Source organism: Alosa alosa, chromosome 24 (assembly GCF_017589495.1).
Source record: "Alosa alosa isolate M-15738 ecotype Scorff River chromosome 24, AALO_Geno_1.1, whole genome shotgun sequence".
Taxonomy (NCBI): domain Eukaryota; kingdom Metazoa; phylum Chordata; class Actinopteri; order Clupeiformes; family Clupeidae; genus Alosa; species Alosa alosa.
Window position 1 is genome coordinate 23,436,693 of NC_063212.1, and position 18,072 is coordinate 23,454,764.

The window sequence follows — 18,072 nt, forward strand, 5'->3', positions numbered from 1 at the left end:
CAATTGCAGGGTGGTACTCTGCATCACAGTCCCATTGCCCAGGACAAGTTGCCGGATCTTGCTGTAGTCCCTCAGAATTAGAGTCCATCTTGTTACTGCATGATTTCCCAATTTTTTGGGGCTCCTGTGAATATCACACAGTTTAACAAAAATGGACTCTACCAGGCGGCAACAGTCTGGCCACTGGGCAGGTGATCCTGTTGACCCAAGGACGCAACGGGTCATGCTGTCCACACCAGGTGTGAATTCAGGCTTGGTCTTTGAGCACCTTAACCGTCCTGTGGTAAGACGCACCTGGTGTCGGGCAGCGTACGCCACTCTCTGCTGGTCATACGGAAGCAGGTTTTGCCATAGGGCAATGATGGTACTGGCCTGCTGGTGGCTCAGAGTTTGCCCGGTTTCCACCCTAAGCCCCACCAAGTAGCCTGCCAGGCTGTCCACTCTGTCTATCCCTGGTACACTGCACTCATCCACAGCCTGGTAAAATATAAGAGTGAACCAATGTTAAAAAAAAGATACAATATCACAGGCAGAAGAACAACACAACTACCACAATGTCACAAAGAGTCTTACCAGCGGTTCCTCTGGCACTGGTTGCACTGCTGGGGGAGCAGTGGCTGGAGTGACAGAGACTGTGAGGGTGGTCGGGAGAGGAAGGACGGAGGCGTAGGTGGTCGTGGCAGATGGACCAGAGGCGGCGTAGGTGGTCGTGGCAGATGGACCAGAGGCGGCGTAGGTGGTCGTGGCAGATGGACCAGAGGCGGCGTAGGTGGTCGTGGAGGATGGACCAGAGGCGGCGTAGGTGGTCGTGGCAGCTGGACCAGAGGCGGCGTAGGTGGTCGTGGCAGCTGGACCAGAGGCGGCGTAGGTGGTCGTGGAGGATGGACCAGAGGCGGCGTAGGTGGTCATGGAGGGATGGACCAGAGGCGTAGGGTGGTGCGTGGGCAGATGGACCAGAGGTGGTGGACCAGGCGGCGTGGAGGGATGGACCAGAGGCGTGGGTAGGTGGTCGTGGCAGCTGGACCAGAGGCGGCGTAGGTGGTCGTGGCAGATGGACCAGAGGCGGCGTAGGTGGTCATGGAGGATGGACCAGAGGCGGCGTAGGTGGTCATGGAGGATGGACCAGAGGCGGCGTAGGTGGTCGTGGCAGCTGGACCAGAGGAGGCGTAGGTGGTCATGGAGGATGGACCAGAGGCGGCGTAGGTGGTCGTAGCAGATGGACCAGAGGCGGCGTCGGTGGTCGTGGCAAATGGACCAGAGGGCACCCTGGTCATGGAGTTGAAAGACTGAAAAAAAAAAAAAAAAACATGTTTATGGAATTTAATCTATCTTTTTTAACTTTTTTATCTTTTTTAATCTATTTACTCTTTAGATTGTATTAATGGTATTTTGTTTGTTTCTATTTTTCTTTTCATTGTGCTATTCCCCTTATTCACCCGGAGGCCATTACGAGGCTGAGGGGTACACTTGCCATTACACCTCAGTCCAGCAGATGGTGGTGGTAATGCACTCTGTTTGCAAACTGCCAAAAAAAGCTCACTGAAAAAGAAGAAGGGTTCACTGGCCTTTTCTTCTTCTTCAGTGAGTTTTTTTGCTTTTTGCTTGCCTCTTTGGTGGTGGTGCCAATTCCTCCTTGGTGATCCGTTGGTTGGTCACGCGCTGTTCCTTTCGCCAACCCTGACAGCTTCTTTGTTCTTTGCAAAATTATTTATATAAATGGAACATTACTTCCATATTTCAGGTCTGTACTACTACTAATGGTGTATTTCCAATTATTTTGATTGAAATATAAAATTAGTTACTTTTTTGGTAGAGTCCATTTTTAGGATGCAGCCATATGTGGAGGTTATGCTGGCTTTGATATGGTCCAGCCTGCACAAGATGTTCCGCCCATAAACAGCCAGCATCCATCTGTGGGAGGGGATGGTTTCCGGCTCAGGTGGCTCCTGAAATCTTACAGGGAGCAGGCTTGGCTGGGAGGTGAAGTCTGAGCAGGCACCAAGGTACCGGCAAAGACGCTTCAGCCACTCCTCGCTGTGGTTCTCCCGCAGCTGCCTCACTAAGCGAGAAGGGCTGTTGCCCAGGGCCCTCTCCCTGAGGAACCTAATGACCCACATGTCACAGGCATATCTGAATAAAACAAAGGGAAAGAGAGACATAAAGACACAAACATTAAAACCAGCTCATCTCAATTGTGTTTTAAATGACAAACATTTATTACACAAGCTAAATCTCAGTATACTCACTTTCGAGTTAGGATCAGCCTAAATTCAAGTTTGTGGGCTAAGTCCAGCTGGTCCAAGATGGCCTTGCTGGTGGAAATCAAGGCCGTTTTGCATCCACTGCACCAGAGAGTCTCTGTAATCATCAGGTAGTAGCGATCTACATCTAGTACCTGCCGGGCTCTCTTGTGTGCCCCATAGCCTGTGAGCTGCCCCCCACACACAAGACAGGACAGCCTGACCTTCCAGAGGTGGTATGGCATCCACAGTAGAAGCCTGTGTGTGAAGAAGCGCTCTGGAGCGGGGCCTTGGTGATAAATCAGAGCTGGCTCTGGTGGATCATACCACAGCTTCAGGTCGGTACGAAGCCGATGTTGCTTCCACAAAGCTGCTGAAATCCACTTCTGATCTTGTGGTGGTATGGTTTTCATCAACTTTGCAGGAAGCCAACCAGACTCTGAACCTGGAGCGGTCACTGTATTCTCAGCAGGTTGGACAGAGGATTCAGCTGAAGATGGAGCAGCAGAGGGAACACAGGCGGAGCTGATAACAGGGGTGACGGGAGCAGAGGACGTCCCAGAAGAAGCAGCGACTGACACTTCCTAATGTATTAAAAAAGACAAACATAGATATGATTACAAGCCACTTGTGAGGAATGTTTGTTCAAAATGTAGCATATTTATGTGATCCAACAATATTAGTGTGAAGAAAACGTTTCAATTAAAGAGGTACTCACAACTCTAGAAACAGCTCCTGGAGCACAGGAAGCAGAGGTGACTTCAGACACAGAAGAAGGAGGAAGAGACAGGGGGGAGACAGTCTGAATATACAGCCTGGGACTGCGAGCAGGCGATGCAGACGCAGGAGAGGGAGGAAGAGACAGGGGAGAGACGGTCTGAATATCCGGCCTGGGACTGCGGGCAGGTGATGGTGTCCTAGATGCAGGGCTGGACAATGCAGCAGTGCTAATAGGCTGCAAGAATAAGAGAGCACAGTTTACAGTATTGAATGAAATAATCTATCATTATCAGGAATTGCAGTAACGATGATTAGATAAACTCAGCATATCTTTATGGAATGAAGTTTCATTTTCTTGACTATACCTTGGTTGCATGCGTCCTTGCCACACCTAGGTTTGGCTTTAAAGCTGCACCATGGGACCCACCATACCGTGGCTTTGTAAACTGACAATAAGAAATTAGTAACATTAAGTGAAGCGTTTTAAAATGATATAACATATCATAACATAAATATCTGCATAAAGACATGCATTTACCGATGTCAAAGTCAAAGTAGGCTTTAAAGGTGCCTTCCCGGATGCCGTTTCTGACTGCCCAGGTGTTACAGGTGGTGACATGGATGGTGTGGATGACACAGGGGCCACACTGGAAGGCTACAGTTTAACAGAAAAGGAAATTAAATAAAGAAAAATACACAATACACCATCAACACATCACACTCTTATGAAACACCTTATACCTTTTTCGTGTGGAAACCACAGCTACATGTCTGTGTCCCCCCAAACAGAGACATCTGGCCCCTTTGTTGTAGTGGACACTTCTCAATCTGTAACATATGACAATGAATCATAACTATCTGTTCCCTGTAATGATGACATAGATTTCCTGTGTTTATGTACATGTCCAAGTTTACCTTCTGGTACAGTTCATGCCATTTCCTCTGGCGTGGTGCCGGTCTGTTCCCCGCCTCAGAAGGCCAGACCCCCTGTGTAGCAAATCTGCGCAGGCGGGGCCACCCATTCATCGTCACTCATAACCCTGTGCTTCTTGTGTTTGGATTTGGAAGCCATCTTTCAATAGAAGATAGCGTGTGGCAAAATACAAAGTTTATGACTATTCAGTAGAACTGAGTAGTTAATCAGTTTCATACATTTATTTCACATAGCACATATTTCATCTGAGTGTTTTTGGACAAGATTATAGTTGGATATTTAGGAGAAAGGGATGATGTGGTGTGTGGGTATAATAATCAGATTATTACACACCATTTCGATTACAAAGGCTTACAATTAGTCTACATTATGTTTATTATCGATTAACCCACAAAAACAACACAAACCCTATATTACGTCATGATAATAAAAGTGCAGCTTTATGGTTAGCCTATGTATTGTATTGAATTACATTACAGCTAAAATGAACAGACAGAATTCGTTTACCTCATTTACCTCAGTAAAAACTGGCGCCCAAAACGTTATAGGCTAATTAACGTTATGCATAATGCAGCCATATAGCGGCAAGATGTAGCCTAACCTATAGGCTAGCTATTTTTAGCCAACTTAATGTAAGCATAATAACGTAATAACATACATTATGACAGCTAAGCCTATCCATTACAAATAATGAAACTGGCCCTTGACCTCTAGTGCTACATAAATAAGACGTGTAACGTTACGTTAGCAAACCAGCCACTTAACTAAATATAACATTGCCCATTACGATTATTACATAGTCTTACAATTAGTCTACATTATGTTTATTATCGATTAACCCACAAAAACAACACAAGCCCTATATTACGTCATGATAATAAAGGTGCAGCTTTATGGTTAGCCTATGTATTGTATTGAATTACATTACAGCTAAAATGAACAGACAGAATTCGTTTACCTCATTTACCTCAGTAAAAACTGGCGCCCAAAACTAACTAACGTTATAGGCTAATTAACGTTATGCATAATGCAGCCATATAGCGGCAAGACGTAGCCTAACCTATAGGCTAGCTATTTTTAGCCAACTTAATGTAAGCATAATAATGTAATAACATACATTATGACAGTAACTAAGCCTATGCACGATAGTAATTACATTAATGTAAACATGTAAAGTCCATTAAAAATAATGAAACTGCCCCTTGACCTCTACATAAACTAGATGTACCGCATAGCGGTACAAAATATGACCGCCGCTCAGTCCTGTACATCCGTTCCGCGAAAATAAATCACACTTCAATTTGTCTCCATATTTTACTCCATCCCCACTCTTGAAACTTTTTGTGTATGCTTATTTGGCATGCCTGAGTGTGTGTGTGCGGCTGCACAGAAAGTACCCTACTGGTGCTGAAAAGGTGAATAGATTGTAGAATAGCCAAAGAAGATGTAGAATTGTTATAAAACCTTTTAAAATCTCTAAACAATCACAAGTAGGGCAGTTCATCACAGTTCATCCATTGCAACTGGATTGATGAAAGGTCACTTACACCTGTAGGCTACATTGTATTTGGGAAAAGCAAAAAGGTATCAGCATAATGTTATTTATTTATTTATTTTTATGTATTTATAAACAAAACCATCTCTGTCAGTTCCATGCCGTTTTCAACAGCTATCAAAACAAAGGTCATTTTGGATGGATGGATTTTTTGTGAATGTTTCTTCTTCTACATAAGATTTTAGTCATCTTTAGTTCATGTAATACTTTATTGTCAATGCACAAATTAAGTAACAGTAGTCTGAAACGTTATTGTTAATGCACAAATTAAGTAACAGTAGCCTAGTCTGAAACGAAATGCTGTTTTACATCTAACCAGTGGTGCAAATAACTGACATGTCCAAATGGGCCTTGATGAAATGCGCCGCTAGACTGTTCATATGACATTTTAACGGGCCAAAGTTGAAGAGCTTTTTGTCCGTTATTGTTAGTGCAAAATAGGCTGATTCATGTTCCCTTGCATTGTTTAACTGAGGTCCATGGCTAGTCTGGCTTTCATCAGACCAAGCTCAATCTTTTAAGAAATCAAAAATAAATAGCGGGGGCAGATCAGGCTGGGTTCACCCAGCCTAGTCCATAGGCACCGATATTGTTTAATTTTTCCGATTGAGATATAGCCTTCACGCTCTGGCTATTCTAAATGCAAAAATGCATCAGGGAGTTATGACAAAACGGGTAACTAACAAACTAGATCCTAATAGAAAGTTGTTAGCTTCCTAAGCTACAGGTAGGATTATAAGGTAGGCCTAATGACAACATAAATTGTCAATAGGCTATGCTGGCGACACAAATAAAATCTCCTTTGAAACCAATGGCTTACTTTACAGTATCAAGCGGACTTAAACTGTCATATCGTATAAAGTTGTAATAACATTCACGCAGCTCCATGAGTCAAGGAAAGCGAATGAAGTAGCCACTTCTAAATGGGACCCACTACACAGTAGCTTAAGGTGTTTTGCTAAAGCAGCCATAATGAAATGAAGGTGTCATTGTTTGATACTTCACACACACGTGCTTTTAATTTCACAGACTACAACTACCAAGCTGTAATCAAAGCACATCGATTCCCCTCTCACACCCTGCACGCACTTTAAAACAAAATAAACAGGCGCCTCAGTCTCACGCATGTATAGGCAAAACTGTATCAGACCGTGTAACGTTGGTAAATCTTCCATTGCACAGAATGATTTTGTAGCACGTGCAATAAATGACAGTCGAAAGATACAAACAGTGCTGCTATACATTTGCTTGGTATAACCAAGATTTATAGTTTTCTACAAATGCAATAAATCAAATGCCTCCATCACTCAACCAACGCTTAACGTAACATTACCTAGGTCCTTATTGATATTACAAGATTAACGCATTGCCTGCAGTAAAACCAAGCATGTCCGATAAACATCCTCAGATTTATTTCGCTTCAAGAAGAAATGGGAATTACACTTCATGTGAACATCGCCCTATCCTTATTAGATGTTCGGCTGCGGTAAATTACAGTCCTTGTATGAAGCGCCCATTGTTTTTTCCAACCCACTTTTAACTTCCAACAAAATTACGCCTCACTGCAACGATCGCCATCTAGTGGACAAACGATAAACCACCAATACTGAAAATGCAGCCATGATGATGATGATGAATATTTATTTTTTCTTTTAATCCTACTGATTTTCATTTTTTACCGGGGCAAATCACAAATGAGTGATTATGAGCCAGGTTGATGTGGGCCCTTGAGACCAACATACCATAAAAAGATTCACACAGAGAACTGTTTCGCCCCACCCTCCTTCGGGGGTCCAGTCCAGCTGGGGGCTGCAGGATGAAAACTAAAAATGACGGTTCCATGCTATCCATGTGGGGTACATGCCCACCGTTTTTGTGTACCCCGGTCTTTCAGTGTCCCGAATCCTTGTTGGTGTACGCCACTAAAATGTACACATAAATTATTTTATTGTAAGGCCCCCATGAACGAAAGTACACAAAACTTGGCATGTATTCAGAGGGTGTCATAATGATCCTACACTTTTAATTTCGTGCAGTTTTGACCTTGTCAGCCAGAGATATTGAGATGAAAACACTTAATTTTTGCTTTTAATTTTTAACTAGGTGGCGCTATACATGAAATAAGTGGTAATGGGATGGGCTGACATGCCCCTTAAGACCAACATACAAAAAGGTGGACCCCTAGGCCCTACGGTTCTCGAGATATTCACAGAAAACTGTCTCCGCCACCTACAGGCCAGTTGGTGTATAGTAAATAAATTAATTTATTGTGTGGCCCCCCATGAACAAATTCCACGAAACTTGGCGTGCATTCAGAAGGTGTCAAAATGATCCTACACTTCCAATTTTGTGCAGTTTTGACTATGTTAGGTCACAGATACCTACAATTACAACACCTCATTTTTACTTTTTGTGTTTAACTAGGTGGCGCTTATACATGAAATTAGTGGTTATGGAATGGGTTGACATGGCCCTTGAGATCAACATACAAAAAAAGGTGGTCCTCCTAAACCTTACGGTTCTCGAGATATTCACAGAAAACTGTGGTCGCCCCACCCTCCTTTCGGGGTGCAGTCCAGCCGGGGCTACAGATCAAAACGAAAACGATGGTTCCATGCTATCCATATGGGGTTACATGCCCACCAAGTTTTGTCTACCCCGGTCTTTCAGTGTCCCGGGAATCATTGACGGAAATTTGGACACGCGAAAAAAAAAAAAAAAAAAAAAAAAAAAAAAAAAAAACTAAACCTATATGACTGCCGCTAGCTGCCGGGCGGTCATAATAAGACTATCTGTAACATTTCGTTAGCTAACCAGCCACTTAACTAAATATAACAACATTGTCGGCTTTACCTCGATATCGATTTCTTTGTATGTATGTAACTGTTAAATCCAACGTGAAATCCAGTACTCTGGCACCTGTAGAGTCCAAACTTTTTTTTTTTTCCAAAACCGCTGGACCGCTGAGTAACCTCTGGCGATGCTCGGCCAGGTAGATGGAAAGTTTTGGGAATGAAGGATAGTGATTGGTTGTCAACAAAGGCAAGGAGACTAGATTTTTGTAATAGCCGGGCTTCTTGCACGTGATGGGCGGCTGACGGCGAGGCCACAGACGCGTACAAGCTCATGCTTGCCCAAGCTAATCGCTGCTTGGCCATCCTGACTCCTTGTGGAGAGCGTTTTGAGAAGGCGCAGACAAGACCTGGAATATCCCGGCCCCTCTGCAAAATGCGTTCGCTCTCTGCGGCCCAGCAGCATGCTCTCAGTCAGAGGAGTCCGTTGGTGCTAGAATGAGCTTTCTATCTCCTACCTGTCCAAAGTTATTCATCAATGAAGAATGAGTGGAAGTCTGAGAGAAACATGGGAAGCACAGGTCTGAGTTGATTTTGGAGTGCGAAACCGCAGCTCCGCATGGTTCTGTGGCGCAATGGATAGCGCATTGGACTTCTAGTCGGCAAAGGAAGAGGCCATTCAAAGGTTGTGGGTTCGAGTCCCACCAGAATCGTGTGTTTTGCAGGACGCTGATGGGCAGCGTCGTGCCAAGATGCGCTTTTCCGCCCCGGTGCTGGCCAAAAAGGTGTTTTTTTGGCTCTTGTGAGGCGTGCAAAATGTGGTAAAGCCAAGACGCCCCAAGACAGACTCCAGTAAATCTACCAGGTGCTTGTTCTGGTTTGACTGAAAATAGAGCTGCCGAAACCCGGGATCGAACCAGGGACCTTTAGATCTTCAGTCTAACGCTCTCCCAACTGAGCTATTTCGGCTGCGGGGCTTCCCTCTTGTTCGAGAGAGTCGACCTCACACAAGCGAGCCCTCTGGCTCTGCGTCAGACACGGAGATGAGCTCTCCGTATTAACCTCTGTAGCCGAAGCCTCGTTAGCGCAGTAGGTAGCGCGTCAGTCTCATAATCTGAAGGTCGTGGAGTTCGATCCTCACACGGGCACGGTGCTTTTTTAGAGCATGCAAAATTAAACACTGCCCCTGGCTGGCGTGTGCACCTGCCACGTGGACACAAGAGCACTATTCAGGATTTTTTGCCAAGAAAAGAGCCTGCTAGCACCACTACTAAAGGGTGACCTGGGCCCAGTGTGATACCAAGCCAAGGATCCCTGCCCGAGCTTCCGTTTTCCCGAGATCGCCTGCAGAGAAGCACCAAGGCCATTCGCGTTGCAGCGGTCACATGCAGTTCTTCTGTCTCCAGGTGCAATAGAGTGCGTAGTCGGCAGGATTCGAACCTGCGCGGGGAGACCCCAATGGATTTCTAGTCCATCGCCTTAACCACTCGGCCAAGCGAGGGGCAAAAGGGACTGCTAGAAGGGGGAAAGAAAAAGGAAAAAAGGGGGGGAAAGGGGGGAAGAGAAGAAAAAAAAGAGAGGAAAAATGAGAAAGTCGCCGGTTCGATCCCCGATTGGAACATGTCTCCATTAATACAAACTATTAAAAATTGCTATGAATCTGTAAAATAACGCTTACAGATACAATGCATATAATAATAATAATAATGCTTTGTTATGATAATAATAACAAGTGCAATTTATTTTTGAATAACAGATACAAATAAGATTGGTATGAATAATAATGCTTTGTTATGATAATAATAACAAGTGCAATTTATTTTCGTTGTACAGGATGTACAGGGCTGAGCGGCAGTCATATTTTGTACCGCTATACAGTACATCTAGAAATAATGAGTAAAGAAGGAGAAAATGCAGATAAAATGTTTTTTTAATTAAATACTGATTGGGCCAACAAGTTGCACACTCTTGCCAGGATTTGCACCTGGAGTCTCCCACCCAAAGGATGGACGTGTTACTGTTACACCACAAGAGTTGTGTTTTTTTTGTTGTTTTTTCTTTTCTTTTTTTTTTGCAAATAGTTGCATCAGCAACTATCCTATGTTTTTTGTTTTTTAAAAATAGTTGCAACAGCAACTAATTATTTTTTTCTATTTGCAACAGCAAATATACTTTTTTTCTTTGCAAATTGTTTGAACAGTGAATGTGAACATATTTTCTTAAAATAAATACAAAATATTATTGGCAAAAATATGAATAAAAAATAATGTATTTGGGGTATTTACAAAGAGCTTCTCCACTCCTCAAGGGTCTGTCCAGATGCAGGGCAGTACCATTTGCCACGAACCTGTGAGTGTCCAGTTCGCTTTGATTTAGGCTGACCACACATCTTACACTCATAGTGGTAGCTCTCTTTTGCCTTTCTCTTCTTTGGGGGCTCACCTTTCCTCACTCGCTCCTGGTTCTCAAGGGCTGCCTTGTGTAATCGCCATTCACGCTGGCGATTAAAGGGATCTAGTGCTTGGTGAGGGAACCTAGGTTGGTCAGGACAGGAGGGGGTGGATGACCAGCCCTGGGAGGATGCTGAGGGTTGTGGGTGGATGGCAGGCCAGCCCTGGGAGGATGCTGAGAGTGGTGGTTGGGTGGCAGGCCAGCCCTGGGAGGATGCTGAGGGTGGTGGTTGGGTTGCAGGCCAGCCCTGGGAGGATGCTGAGGGTGGTGGTTGGGTTGCAGGCCAGCCCTGGGAGGATGCTGAGGGTGGTGGTTGGGTGGCAGGCCAGCCCTGGGAGGATGCTGAGGGTTGTGGGTGGGTTGCAGGCCAGCCCTGGGAGGATGCTGAGGGTGGTGGTTGGGTGGCAGGCCAGCCCTGGGAGGATGCTGAGGGTTGTGGGTGGGTTGCAGGCCAGCCCTGGGAGGATGCTGAGGGTTGTGGGTGGGTTGCAGACCAGCCCTGGTTGAAGGACCAGCCCTGGGTGGATGCTGAGGGTGGTGGTCCGTGGGTGGATGCTGAGGGTTGTGGGTGGGTGGCAGACCAGCCCTGGGTGGATCCTGAGAGTGGTGGGTGGGTGGAGGACCAAACATGAGAGTGTGCCAGGGGTGCCTGGTAAGAAGACCAGCCTTGAGTGTGAGCTGGGGGCAGCTGATAGGCAGACGAGCACTCCTGGGCTTGTTCCAGGGGTGCCTGAAGAAAAGAAGTCCAGCTCTGGTAGTGTGTTGGGGATGGCTGGAAGGTAGAGGACCAGCCCTCCATACAGCTATTTTGTGAGGAAGCAGCATCGTGCTTGGAAATAGCTGCGTCTCCCCCACCTGTGTGTGGAATGGCACTGGCGGACAGTGGTACAGGTGTTCTGGAATGGCGCTGGCGGATTATTGCATCACCCTCACGGTTCTCAGGCTCCTGGAACTCCAAAAGATTGTGTCCATGCTGAACTGGCTGTGATGGTAGGTCACGAGCCTCCAGGAGGGATCTTTTAGCCACGGCAATCTGCTGTGGAAGCTGCACGCCCTGCAGTAAAGAATCCCGTTCAGTTCTCTTTTGGCGATCATGCAGCCTGCAAAGACAGAAAACAAAACACACAATTTAATAAGTAAAGTACATTTTTCAGTGTGTTAATTGTTAAACATTTTGCTCAAGTATCCAATTCAATCAATTTATGAAGATATTAAATATGAACTCACCAGGAGCACACTGTGGTGTTGTTTATGTTTACAAGTACCAGGTCACTCCTGTCTGTGATCTCTTTGCAGTCCTCAACTAGCTGCTTGATGTGGGAGTACGCCATGACAATGGACTGGGGTATGGCAAATGTCCTCCCTTTATTGTCCTTTGGCCTGTTTCTGGCTTCCTTGTACTCTTTGTACAGCTTGAGAGCAACGCACTCTGAAATTCTGTTGTGGTCTGGTCTGTGCGCAGCCTGACCATGGACCATGAACAATCTACAAATAGATGACCAGATCACATAATGCTCATCATATATGCATGTTCACATATTGACATAAATATACTGATACAAATGCTAAAGAATACAGCTATATGAGATGTAGATACCTCTCAGCTGCCTGCTGGCCTGGAGCAGAGCCACTGCGCTTTCTTGAAGCCCTCCAAGGTCCTGGCAAAGCTGTTTTTTTGCTCTTGAGGGTGTATCTGGTGGGGGTCTGGTCGAAGATATGTAGATGTGAGTATAACCTCAAAATCTCTGCCACTTCAGCATTGGAGAGTGCTGTTATTGTCCGGTTAAGCCCAACCAGGTAACCTGCCAAGGCATCAACTGCCTCCCATCCAGGAATCCCTCTGGCATCACACCTAGTGTCCTGTTACAATAATTGAAACAATAAAACCGATTTCAAACATCTGGTACAAGAGCAAATGTAAAGAAGCCCACATTTCCAATGGTGAAACATTATCCACTTTACCGGAGCTGGAGTGACAAGCCCACTCTCCTCAAATGGGGTGAGGACAGGCCTGGTAGAGGCATCGCTCGCAGAGGCATCACTCTCCCCCAATGGGGTGAGGACAGGCCTGGTAGAGGCATCGCTCGCAGAGGCATCACTCTCCCCCAATGGGGAGTAGACGGGCCCAGCAGAGGCATCACTCTCCCCCAATGGGGAGTAGACGGGCCCAGCAGAGGCATCACTCTCCCCCAATGGGGAGTAGACGGGCCCAGCAGAGGCATCACTCTCCCCCAATGGGGAGTAGATGGGCCCAGCAGAGGCATCACTCTCCTCCAATGGGGAGTAGACGGGCCCAGCAGAGGCATCACTCTCCTCCAATGGGGACCTGGGATCTGGCCCGGGCCTGGGGCCACCGCTTACATATTGCTGAGGTGATTAATAAAAGAATACATAGAATAAAGAATAAATAATAAAGAATAAATAATAATAATAATAATACATAATAAAGAATAAATAATCTTTTAATGGTTTGTTGTGTCTGTTGTACATTAAAAATGAAATGTTTATTAGTTTTCCGATATTTTTTTGATGTCTGATATACTGTTGACATAATATTACCTGCAATGTGAGGTCATGAGCCTGTGGTACGGTCACATCAGGACATTCGTCCTCGAGGTCTTCATCCAAGATCTCAGGCAGGATGTCACCAATACCAAACTGCTGGCTCAGAAGATTTCCTCTGTTGGACTGTGCCAGAAGGTACTCTACCGCAATACGCTCTCCTGCAATAAGTATTCACCAAGGGAAAAATGATTGATTGATTGATTGTTTACTTGCCTACCATGTCACAATATAGGTTTGATCATCATCAACAGCAGACTTTTCTTACCGGTAGGTTTCCCAGGGGGGATAAACTCTGGGAGAAGAGGTTTTCCCAAGACTTTGCTGCTGAGCGCATTGACATTGGACATCAAACGGATGTTATAAATCTTTGTCCTGGATGTCTCAGTCATACAAAGTGCTTGTGCTGAACGGTTCAAATTCCACCTTGACACCCCCTCAAGCATGTACATCTGAGTGTGCAATGCATTGCATCTCCACCCTGATGAAACAAAAAACAGGATCACTGATTACAGAAAATTACAACAATATTATGTCAACATTCAATAGGGAAATATACCAAATGTGTGTGAGGTTTTAACATGCCTGGAATGAAAGCACACTGGTGCTTATGGAAGCTTTCCAGAGAGGAGGACCCTCTGCCGCATCTAAGCACATCCAGTGTCTTCTCTCCTTTCTCCAGCCCTGACCCTATGTTAGTGTAAAGCTGCACTCCTGGTGGATCCTGGATGCAGGCAAGGTGCTTTTGCTGTACCTCCCACACTCGAGACATGCGCTCGTGGTTGATGAGGTGCAGCCCAGTGCCGTCCACAAGGTGCCACATTGAGTCAAGAAGACTTTTGATGAGGGCACGGGTCTCCTCCACTCCCCGGGTTTTCCTGCGGCAGTGCTTGGCTAGCTCTTTAGAGCTGATGCTCGCCAACACCTGGGCATCTGTTGGCTCGTGGCCCTGATGTTTTTGCCTCAGCTCTGACCGCTTTGCCTCTTTCAGATGACGGACGTCCTGGTCATCCCACTCAAAAATGCAAGTGGACAATTTGGAGCAGAACGTACCGTACAATGGATGGTGTTCCGTGGTGAGACCGTTGGTGAATCGCCTCATAAAGTGGAACACATCCAACCGCACAGTGGACGTCCATGGCCGAAACCAATGGAGAACTGGGCTCACTCCTGTGTAAATTCACAAGATCATGAATATACATTTTTTTGGTTTGAAGTCAGAGTGTCACCAACTGCCTTAATTTGGCAAAAAAACATCAACACAAACTACAGGTAACCTACCTCTGTCACTGCAACAGTCTCTATCCACATAGATGGCGTCTGGCTGTGGCTCACCAGCATCCCTGTACCGTTGGACGATCCCTTGGCACAGGTCATCCAGCCCAGCCCCCTCGCCGGTTGTGAGGACAGAGTTGAGGATCTGACCATACTCGTTCCCCACATTGGACATCCATGTTGCCGTGTCCTCAATCCCCCCAGCCAGTTTTTTGGTCACCTATGTTATAACAAAAGTATATACATCATTAGCACATGTTTTCTTATCCAACAATAAAAAAACAAATTAGCTCAAGCTTAAATAGGTTTACATTTACCTTCTTAGTGGAATCGAGCTTTAGAATTCTGCCAAACGTTGACGTGATGACACCTTTGAGTTCATCAAGGTGACCAACTACATCGTTGGCATGCACTGTCTCGAACCACTGGGCCAGGGGCAAGGGAGAGAAAGGTGGTGGCGGGGGATAAACAGCCTGGGACTGCTTCAGGCAGGATCTTTTGTGAATTTCACAATCTGTGAAATAGTCAATTGATCTCCTAGCCCACTCCTCACTGTGTGCCTCTTGAAAGGCCTGCTGCAGGTAACTGGAGCTATTCCCTGCTGTTCTAGGACGCAAAAGTGTCACACATTTTCTGTCCAGTGCCAAATGTGTAGTCAACACAGCAGGGAATTTGTTGCGGTTAGAGGGGTCCAGTTGCTTTAAAATATCACTACTCCAAGGACAGACAGGTAATTTGCACTGGCTGCACCTTGGGTAATCTCCCCCTATTAAATAATATTTGCTGTCCACATCAATGACCTCTCTGACCTTGGTGTAAATGCCAGAGTGGTGCATCTTTCGGTTGCATTGAGTGCATTTCAGAGGGATGCCCCACATGCGCATTGGTGCCCACAGGAACATCCTCTGCCGAAAGTAATAATGTGGGTTTGGAGGTGCCACAGATCTGATTGGGCTTGGGGGGTGGTGCCAATTCTGCCTGACATCCTGTCTCAGCTGCCCACTCGCGTCATAGAGGATGTGGGCAATCCACTCCCGATCACCTGGCTTGATGACCCGGAGGAACGGCTTTGGCAAAAACCTGGCCCGACTTACCTCTGGAAAGTGCAGAGGGACTGGGAGCCCTGGTGCTGCTGGTGGAAGAGCAGGAGCAGGAGAAGAAAGAAGTGGTGTGCCACTCTGAGTCGCTGGTGCCATCTCAAATAGTGTGGAAGGGGCAGGAGCAACTTGGAGACGGATGGTTGGTGTCGTCTCCTGGGCTGTGAGGCAGACTGGAGCTGGAGCATCTCGGGGAGAGACGAATGGTGTCAGTGTCTCTTGGGCTAGGGTAGTGGAAGGACGGGCTGAAGGGGTTGGAGGAGAAATGTTTGGGAGGTCTGTTGGAGAATTTAAGACATTACACTTCTCAAGGTGCTCTGATAACCCGACAGCTCCCTTGGCCTTTGTGCCGCAGTGCTCACACTGCTCCTGGACATGGAAGTCTGACAGGTGCTGAGTAAACTGGTCAGAGAGCACTTCCTGAGCACAAAGGGAGCATGTCATAAAAGTTCCGCCAGTCCCTGTCTGCTGTGGACCTGCTGCGGTCCCTGTCTGCTGTGGACCTGCTGCGGTCCCTGTTTGCTGTGGACCTGTTGCGGTCCCTGTCTGCTGTGGACCTGCTGCGGTCCCTGTTTGCTGTGGACCTGCTGCAGTCCGTGTCTGCTGTGGACCTGCTGCGGTCCCTGTTTGCTGTGGACCTGCTGCAGTCCGTGTCTGCTGTGGACCTGCTGCGGTCCCTGTTTGATGTGGACCTGCTGCGGTCCCTGTCTGCTGTCCTGACTGGGGGAAAACAATATTTTGTATTTACTCTCTATATCCTCTTATCCTCTAAATCACACAAAACTCTGCATCAAAACAAGTAATTTGGAGAATCAAGCACATGCAACGAAGCACCAGCCATGGGGAACAGCTGTATAGGAAGCATTTGTCAGCATCTTTATCTCACATCATATGTTTAAGGATTCAATGACATTACTTACATCATGGTAGCCACATTTGCAGGGGATCTTTTTCCCAAAAATGTCTGTTTTTCTGACAGTTAGACCAAATAGAGGGGTCAAGGGACAACTCTTTATCCTCTCTATCGCTGCCTTCCAACGTCTGCTTCCAGGTCTCTGGCCAGTGGAAAATTTATATTTCCCCTGGGCAAACAGGATCATGACGCCAGCCCAGAATGAATCTGGCTTTCCTTCCTTTGGCATCTCTATAGGACAAGAGGCAGTCATTAGGCTGTTAGGCAACATGTAGGCCTACATGCACAGACAGATACACAGATAGGAAATTAAGCTACAACATCACAGCTACTGATAAAATTATGAATCAATGAACTCCCTCCATTTCCCTTATAAGTCAAGTTTGAGGAACTATCATCAGGGATGCTACATACAGAAGGTATATCATACAGTAGTAATATCGATATCAAAGCATTTAGAATCTTGTTTAGCGCGGTTCTTCAAAGAGTGCGGTGGTAACTGATGACGTCACATGGGCTAAATTTAGACCAAAATTAGCAGCGACATTTCACGTAACCGTTACCGCGTCTTGAAACAAGTTTACACAAAACTGAGCATCTCTGTTTTAGTATAGTTTCATGGACACAAGACAGACACGCAAAAGACAGTTAAAAGCATTCAGTAAAGAAATAATTAACATATCGATAAACCTTTGAGGTTTTGTCACCGTCTTATCAAACTTAGCAGCGGCATAAACACTTAATTTACACTTAATAAACACAAAATTGAGCATCTCTGCTCTAGTTTAGTTTGATGGACACAGGACAGACACGTAAAAACGTTCAGTAAAGAAACTAATTAACATAGCGATACGTGTTATCCCTTAAGGTTTTGTGACCGTCCAAACACGAAAAACATCCAACATTTTGTCACAGCAGAACTATTACATTACATTTGGCTGACGCATTTTTAACAAAAGTTACTATTTACAAACACACCACATACTTTTACGATTTCACTTTGGTGATTTACATAATTTTAGTAAGTTCTACTTACTTTTAGTGTCGAGAGATATTCGCCGCTGGTAAATAAAGTTACCTGAGGATGAACTGTATCGTCTCCGTCAGTCACCTATCAGAACACTGTGCGCTCGAGAGATGGCGCCCGCCCCCCTGGAGCGGTAAACTGTTTCGACGCATATGATTGGCTCTTTTGCCCCCTTGGAACTGCAACTGTTTCGAAGCATACGATTGGCTCTTTTGCCCCGCTGTTGTTAGGACTTGTTAGGATTCTGTTAGGAGTTGTTAGGAGTTGTAAGTAACGGTTAGGACTTGTTAGGAATTGTTAGGACTTTGTTAGGAATTGTTAGGACTTTGTTAGGACTTGTTAGGACTTGTTAGAGCAGTCCATTCAGTGGAGGATGGGAAAGACCTCTGGCGACAGTGCTGGAGCACAGTGACTCGAAAGTGTCTCGCCCTTTATCCCGCGAAAAAAACAAAAGGACTTGTCAGAAGTGGGATTGAACCCACGCCTCCAGAGAGACTGCGACCTGA

General features: G+C 45.9%; 1 protein-coding gene and 4 non-coding genes across 5 annotated transcripts in view; 3 read left to right on the forward strand and 2 right to left on the reverse strand.

Annotated features, from left to right (window-relative positions):
* LOC125289319 (macrophage mannose receptor 1-like) overlaps window positions 1–18,072 on the forward strand; it is a 578,909-nt gene that overhangs the window by 433,226 nt on the left and 127,611 nt on the right. The gene's annotated exons all lie outside the window — the stretch shown is intronic.
* On the forward strand, window positions 8,863–8,954 carry trnar-ucu. The gene is given in 2 exon segments: window positions 8,863–8,899; window positions 8,919–8,954. It is a non-coding gene; the product is annotated as a tRNA-Arg (tRNA).
* trnaf-gaa lies at window positions 9,138–9,210 on the reverse strand. The gene has a single exon. It is a non-coding gene; the product is annotated as a tRNA-Phe (tRNA).
* trnam-cau lies at window positions 9,317–9,396 on the forward strand. Its single transcript has one exon. It is a non-coding gene; the product is annotated as a tRNA-Met (tRNA).
* On the reverse strand, window positions 9,661–9,738 carry trnas-aga. The gene has a single exon. It is a non-coding gene; the product is annotated as a tRNA-Ser (tRNA).